An 8,609-nucleotide genomic window follows, 5' to 3' on the forward strand; every position below is an offset into this window, starting at 1 on the left:
AAACCCCCATAAAAAATGGAAAGAATGAAAATAGGGAAATTTGGAAATAATTATCCATGTCTAATTATAACCCTGTCCCTACGCAGAACGCACAGCCCATGAGTGATACTTTTTCAAGAACTTTCTGGTAAGCACGGAAAGGTTTCGGTACGTAATTCAGAAGTTTCCTGACGTGCTGAAGTGGCCTCACTTTTGTAGCCTTCTTTGCAAAGGCAGGAGTACATTCAGCTTTCAGAGCTCTTGTAGCTGTTTTGGTTTGTCATAATATGCTATGGTGCCTAGAAATGAGCACCTCAGTTTTTAAATGTGCTTAAGTACCGATTTAAGTGACTAAGTTTCCCCCGGTGCAAATGCTCGTCTGCATGTCATTCCTGTAATACAAAAACTTCTGCGGGTGTTTATCCTCTTAGTTATGAATAAGTAGTAATTGGGAAGTAAGATGAACGTACTGAATTAAGTTACTTACTAGAACGTCAGTGCTTTTTAATGAGGCGCATATGCAGGACAGACTGTTTACTTAAAAAAAAAAACCAAAACAAAACACAGGGGCTGGAGGAGGGGTTGAGAGCAGGGACGTGTGCTAGAGGCAGTGCCCGGTTGTGCCGCCTCGGGAGCAGCGCTCGGCTAAATGCATTTGTCTCTTTCCACCTTGCTACAGCCTGGGAGAGCCTGAACCCTCAGGATTCCCGGCCCCAAGTGCCTCTTGCTTCCCCCAGCCTCCGGAAAGCCGGTCTGCCTTCATCTCCGGCTGCCTAGCAGGGGAGCAAGCGGTGGCCCAGCCGCTGCGGTTGTTGGTGTGCAGAGGGACGCGGGGGGACTCTGCGCTTCGGCTGACTGCCCGTGCGGTGCCCAATAAACCTTCCTCTTACCAGCCCTGACTTCTCTGCTCACTGTCATGAAAACTGTAAGATGGAGGGGCTGTGTTGAGTGCATAGAAGTGATGCAAGCTTTGCCTTACGGCAGTTTTCCCAAGGAAGTATCAATGTCAGTCTTACCTTACTGTTTTCTTTGCATAAGGCACGTTTTTATTTTAAAGATTTTTTTTTAAATGAAAAAGGCTCCAAATGTAAATGTTTAATTAAAATGCTAATTAATACAAAGTTAATATGAGATCTCTCCACTCAGATACAATCAACTGTACATAAACCAGGTGGTCTTAGAAAACGAGAACCTAAATCAATTATTTCCAGATTAAAGATTTAAACTCTTACTTTTCAGTATATAATAATTGACTGAGAGATAAATTACGGTTACAATGGCAACCTGGTACTTGCTCTCCTCAATCCAGTACATAAGCTACCTAGATCTCTGAAAAACCCCCCAAAGCAATGCCTTGTTGATTTGTGACGGCTGCAGAGCAAATATGCCCGCTGAAATTAGGGGGGATTTGTGAAGGAAACGGGCTGCTCCTGAGCCAGGGATTGTAGAAGTCATTTATAAATTGTGATGACCCCAACGAGAAGCCTTTCCCAGTGTGGTGTCAGAAAGCAAGCCCAGCTAGATCATTCACATATGGAACTACACAAAAGAAAGACAAATACTGAAAAACCATATTCACTGCTCTCAGAACCTTATCCCAGTACCCAGAGTCGTGATGGATAATGTCTCTAGCAGAAATCTCATTCATTTCAGTGGGACTTCCTCGGAGCGCAGTACTACTCAACTAACGATGGAAAGTTGGGTCCCGACCTGCTTGTTTTAAAACAGCTTTAGCAAAAATATATTTAGGGGCAAATTCTTGTCACAATAAGACCAACAGGAGTTTTGTGACTTAGTTTCTATATTATATGACAATTAACTTTTCTTACATTTTCATGTACCTCAAATATGTAACTCCTAACTGGAAGGAACACATTTATGTACATAAAAATGATGTATATAAAAATGCAATATTTATTATTTTATATTCACTCTATGGCTCTGCATTAATATCTCTCTGTTGTTTTCTGAAACAGAGCCGAAAGGCCAATGGGAGCGAAATACCAACCTGAGAGAGCAGTCTAGCAAGAAAAGCAATGCTGTCACTGCAGAGGGACTTCTAGCAGAAGAAGTGACACTTGCAGTTACTGAGACTGTCAGTCCAAATCCATGTTGCTCTGGTACCCCGGATAAAGATCAGGCCAACTTAAGAGCTGGCGACACGACACGCAGACAGATGGACAGATTGGTGGGCGACACAGAGACCGTGCAGGAGCATCGTGTGGATTCTGAAGGCAGCGTTCCCAGCTGGGAGACTGCAAACAGCTGGCCAGCCTCAATTTTTTAAAAACAATTTTTGTTTTAGGAAATGCTGCAGTTTGTTTGGTTCTGGATGATGCAACGTACCGAACAAACCAGGGGTAGGAAGGGGTATTGTTATTTAATGTTGGTAAAGTTGGCTTGAGCTGCACAAAAAGAAGGAAGTGAAGAAGGGGCATTGCCTCTGAGCCCTGGAGAGAGCCAGGATGAGGAATGGTAATGGAATTTCCCTCTGCTTTTCTGTGGCAGGGCAAAACAGATCCCACACACTGCTGAGCGGAGCAGCAGAGGGAGTGCCAAAGCTGCTCGTTAGAGATGGGGAGGAGAAATCTCACCTTGGATTCAGAAGCTGGAATTCATCATAAACTCACACTTCAGCCTTCCTCTCCAACGAGGATCAGAGTCGGGGTAGGGGCGCTGTGGGACAACTCCTCTCCTGGGACAAGGGTAGCATTTACTAGACAGGATAAACTTGGACTCTTGACTTACTATAAGCTGGAAAACTGAAACCCAAAGGGGAAGGTCTGATGCCAATGTGTTTTGTTTCTGAAGGAAGTAGTTTAAAAGAGATTATCTGAATTTAAATATTTAGCTTTAAGCAGTTTCTTTCCTGGCACACCAAACTTTAGATAGTTAAATTAGTCAATCCTAAGTAAAAATGGGGCTGCTATATAGGAATTTGAATGATTGGTCCTCACGTGCATCAGCATCCCTTTGACTTACAATTTTTCATCCCCTCTGTTTGCAAAACGGATAGGGTCTTCCCAGGCAGATACTCTGTCCAGACTGTACTATATTCTGCCTCCTAATAATCAGTCCAAGCTACATTTCAAACACTACTTCTGCTCTATTTTCTGTAATTCATTCATCATTTCTTTCAAAACCCTGGGTTGCCCCATGTATTTTGCCAGTGTTGATGCATATTGGGCATCAGTCAGGTCTAGAGTCACCCCAGGTTACTCTTGTTTGTGTTACTCTTGTTGTGAACTCAACTTATATTTAACCAGGGAATCACGGTCATAAAAGATCAACACAAGAAGAAAAAAAAAATGCATCCAGTGCACTCAATATCAAGTCCAGTCACAAATTGGGTTAGAAAGGGACAGGATGAGTGATAAAGGGCACAAGCACCTCATTTTTGGAAGCGGTTTAGATTTGCTAAATCAGAAAACTATTACCAATTATGAGCACTGATGTATTGCTGGGTTCATCTCTTGGGGTGCATTAGGGATAACAGCAGACACCCTTGTTGGTCTGGGCAGAAGAAAGGAGTATATTTACTTATCTGAAACTTTTGTTCTCACACACGCATATGATCAGATTAACGTTGTGGGATCTGAGTGGGGCCGTGCATGTGGCAATTACAAAATAACACATCAGGACTGTATTTTGATGGCGAAGAAAAAATTTAAAGCAGCACCTTTAATAAATACTAGCATATTACATGATTTTTTTTTTTAAGTTCATGGAAGAAGAAACACCTTTCCATTAATGCACTTGCCTAAGACCTTTGTTCTTCTATCAGAGACAACCAGTTCCCGTTAATTTTGCAGTGAGGCGGGCATGCAGCTGCACTTTTTGGGCTTCTACAGATTATGCTTACAAGCTTAATAACAATGATATGCCTACAGTACATTAAATAAAAGAAATACAATGAAGGAACATAAAGGGTATGAGGCTGTCAGCAAAACAATCGAGTTTATACTTTAGGGTGAAATCCTAAACTGAGGACTTCAACAGTATCTCTAAACCACCTGACCCACAAACGCTTCTAGTGCCATCTCAGGACAAGACTTTGAGACATTCCTCCATCTTCCATGGCCTCTATAGTTCCCACATAAAGGTAACACACGGAAAGGCTAGACGGTGGTTGTGTTGTATTCAGGAGGGCTCCGATTTGGATCATCAGAGGCCCAAGACCACGGCTGTCACTGTAGACATGATCTAACTCTTGGCCCCATCTCGGCTTGCGGAGATCAAGCGCAGAACATTGTGCACCGCCAGCAGAGAGAAAGAAAACATTACCATGACCCCAGCTCTAAGTCAGCGATGTTACAAAAGGGTGAATCTGGATTTAAGTCTGCGTTGGCTTTTTTAAGGTCACTGATTCTCTCTAAAGAAACAAAACAACACATACTTGTGTGTGCGCGCGCGCACACACACAAAATAATTAAAAGAATTAACACAGGACTTAGGTTGTGTTGCAAACCAAGATTCTTGTTAAGTGGAAATTTGCCATATGCTCTCCAACACTAGACACAAAGAAGAGCCGTTCTGCTAACTTAAACCTCGGTTTTGCTGTAGGATTGGAGTGTACATTGCTGTCAATTGGCTTGTTTAGTTTAGAGTATTAATGTTTATTTTGGGGACTGTATACCAAGGTTACTTAGACGAAGTTTTTGGAAACTTTTTCTCTCAGGCTGCTGAGCTTTTATTTTGAGGAGAAAGTAACACAAATAATAAAATGCAGAGGTGCCAGGGGGCTTAGTGTAAAGAAGACTTGGAGGTTTATACGTCTTCCCTCTTTTTTTTTCTTCTTTAAACCGTCCAATTATGTACCACATAGCAGCAACTGGGCTAACAACAGCCATATGATGGAAGAGCTTGTAATCCGGTTGTGGGTCTAGCTCCATGAGACAGACTCCAAGTAGATGAGTGTTAAATCTCCTTAGAATTAAGAAGGGTTTGGCAACCAAATTAATTGTTTTGGAAAAATCCTGCTTTATGGATCATGAAGAGGATAAAAAGGGAAAAAACATGTCATGTGTAGTGGTTAGTCAGATGTTCTTTTGGAGTTACAACGATTTCCTCTCTAATTCCTCTTCTTGTTGACATTCCCGTTAAAAGAATAATGAGTACTGTGTTCATTGCCTTAGTGCTACTCATCCCTGTGTACATTACGAAATCTTTGCATTAAGCTACCCAAATGGATTGAATCATATTGTAAGGCAGACATTAAAAATAATTGCAGTCAACTGTAAGCATGAATAAAAGCGAAGTATAAACTGATACGCTACGATACGAGTGATAGTAATTGCTGGTACCCTGTACGGCAGTTTGTTTCAAAGAGGTGGTGGGGCCCAGGCAACCGAGCGATTGCATCAATCTGGTTTAGCAGGACTGAATTATTTTAGTCTTTGGATTTTTAATATTTATGGAGTTACCCTTTTACCAGTGAGGTTGTGATGCTTTGGAAAAATATGTTATATGTATTATTAATGCCGTGTTTAAATAATGGGGGACAATTAAACAATCACGGGGTAATAGTTTCCCAGGTGTTTTTCTATTTTATATATTTTGTAGATATATAATGTATTCTCACAGAGGCTACATTACTTAATTACTCAATGCTTTTAAAGTATTTTGGTAAAAGTAGGTGTGCAAAAAAAGGTATTATTATTTCACTGGTGGCATAAAAGCAGCTTCATTAAGGAGGCTGGTACTAATAGTCCTTTAATACAGAAAGCCAGGAGATGGTTCTTCACATGGTACATTAAACAGTGAAATATGCCAATTTTGACTTGATTTCTATGCTGCTAAACTACCCCACATTCATTTGCTTCAGCTTTAAGCCCTTCCATTCTAGTATTCTCTAGCCCCAGTTACAGAATTGCAGCTTGCTTTTCACCTATCTTCTAACAGTTTAACATAGATGTCTGGGTCCAGTCCATTGTTCCAATTGTATATAGTTTAAAAAGCTCTGCAGTATTTTACTCTTTCCATTATATCTTGGCTTCCCTGAGCGCTCTCCTTGCTGCATTTTGCTTGTACTGGCTCTGTTTTCTAAACCCACTTATGGCTTTTTTTCTGTACACACTTGTTCATTGGGGAGCTTAAATTGACTTCTCTCCATTCTGTTTCCTTAACTAAAAACGCACCATTAAGGTTGATTGAAGTCTTTGAAAACACTTCATAAAAAATGAAAGGCCGTAAGAAATTAGGCTACCAGTGTTTGCAAATACCTGTTTTCAGACAAATTGATGGGAAGGAATAAGAACTGAAATTTAAAAATGCTACTGATATATATTTGTTTGCTACTTATTTTCATGAGACTAGAAAAAGCATGTGTAAAAGATTTTGAGGAATAAAATATTGAGACATTAACAAAATATGCCATGCAGTAGCTTTTTGCTGCAGAAAGCCTTTTCCCCCAAAAACATCAGGCACAGTTCTGAAGACAGAGAATGGCAGAATGAACAGAAGTATCTGGATCCGTTATTTTCATGATTTTCTTTTTTTGAAAAATATTTTTTATTCTCAAATACTTCTCTTCAGAGAATACTGAAAACTATTTCTTTCTAAGAGCAGCATTTGAACCATGGAATAACACGTTTATAGGAATAGGAGGAGTTCTTAAGAAATGGCTTTACAAATGGAAGAAAAAGAAAGGTTAATTAAATCAGCGAAACTTTGAGTCTCCTTTCAGCACAAAAACATCTGTGCAGTGGTTGGGGATATTAGGTGTGTTTTACGTTACGTACATGTACACTTAAACAAAGCAGCCTCATTTCACAAATCACCCAACGGGAATAAGGAAAGTCATTCTGAACAGCATGCTGAATTGTCAGGGAAACTTTTATGGGCATATGGAAATGCGTCTACTTTAAAAAGAGAAATATCAAGAGGGATTTGCACAAAGTTAAAAGCAAAGCAAATGCTTTAGAATCAAAAGTGATTACACTGAAAATGGCAGCTTGCTTGTCGGAGCAGCTGAGACGGCTCCCTCACCAAGCAAAATTCTAATCGTTCCAGCTGTTTCCAGGCTCTCCTAATACTGCTGCTTATCATTAAGAAATATGTACTTTAGAATTGCGGAAGGCTCTAAAAGAAAAATTATTTGATTTTAGTTTATTTTTAGATAATTTTTCAGACAACCGCCAAACATATTTTATTTACAAGATCTATGGCTTTTTCTCTTTTCCGAAATATAGATATTCATTCTGACAGTCATCCCGCTAAGTGGAGACATCTAAAATGCAGATGACTTTCAGTACAAAACTTCCGTTACAGAACAGTGGCAAAAAAATCTGCCACTGTAGTGTGAGTTTTACTGTTTTAATAGGCTTTTTCCAACAAAAAACCCCTTAACATGGGAAAAAAACTGACCACCGAGCCCCAAGATCAAACTCAGGTTTGAATTCAAGATCAAACAAACTTGTACATGAAAGCTGTTCCCAGACTTTGCCTTTAATATTGCGATCCATTTAAGATTTTTATTCCTCTTTGTTTTATAAAAGCAATAGAATAAGCCCGCCAGACCTCAGATGTGGTAGTACGTGAACACAATTTGTAGCATACTGTATCACTTCCTTCAAGAATTCTCCCGTTAATGGAGGAAAAGAGCAGTGAGATCAACAAGAAAAGTAGCTGAGTACAAGGAGGTCATGCAGCAGCGATGAGTTCTGTAGCAGAGGTACAAGGAAACCCTGTCAGTTTCCATCCCATTAAACGAGCTATGAGCTACGTGTTGGACTCGCTGGGATTACCAGCAAACCCCTGCCAAGCGGTGTGCTAGCTCTTGCTCACATCCGCTATCAATTATTCAGTTCCTTTTATGCAAATAATGCTCCATAGAAGCAATGGAGATCCATAATGGGCAGAAGAGTAACATCCATTTAGAAGAATTAAATGGTAGATGAAAAGTGTGACACTCCGCAGGCAAAAGCTACTGAAATGGTGCAGTACCAGTACTTTTTAAATGTCTGCATGCATGCACAGATGGGGAGATTCAAAGTTTTGTTTGCTTTTTTTTGACGACCAACTTCATACAAAATTAAATGAGAAGGCAATAGACAAAGACTCCCGCATTCACAGTTCTGCCCAGGGGACGGTTGCAGAAGCAAGGCCTCTGTGGCAGATCTGCCTGTGTTCTTCAGGCTCCAAGCTTTCATTTTGTATTTTGCGGGGAATGTATGCAACAAGCCTGGATGCAAATGGTGTTTATACTACAGAGAGGCTTCACTGTTCTTTAGAGTCAGGAGTCAGAAAAAAACTAAGGGCCATTCCTGCATCCTTTTATCAGGCAAAACGTCCCATCGATTTCAATGCATATATGGGATCAAAACTTCTCTGCTGTAGCACCACAACAGTTCACCGGGCCAAATTCAGTAATGGTGTATGCAGACGCAATTCCATTCCTGTCAGTGGAACTAAGCCTTCTGAGCGAGATCCAACAAAGCTGCTCCGAGAAGGCTTGCTTTCTTCTGAGATTCTTCCCACAGAAGAGATTGATAAGTAAATGCAGACAATCCTAGGTGCACCCAGCCAGAGAACTGATCATGCCTCTGTTGCGAGCTTTAAATCCTTGTCTGGGATTTTACTTGAAGGTTTATCCCTTTTCTTGTCAGGAAACTAATTATAGTCTTCCTGCT

This window comes from Pygoscelis adeliae, unplaced genomic scaffold, assembly GCF_000699105.1.
Source record: "Pygoscelis adeliae isolate BGI_AS28 unplaced genomic scaffold, ASM69910v1 Scaffold179, whole genome shotgun sequence".
NCBI lineage: Eukaryota > Metazoa > Chordata > Aves > Sphenisciformes > Spheniscidae > Pygoscelis > Pygoscelis adeliae.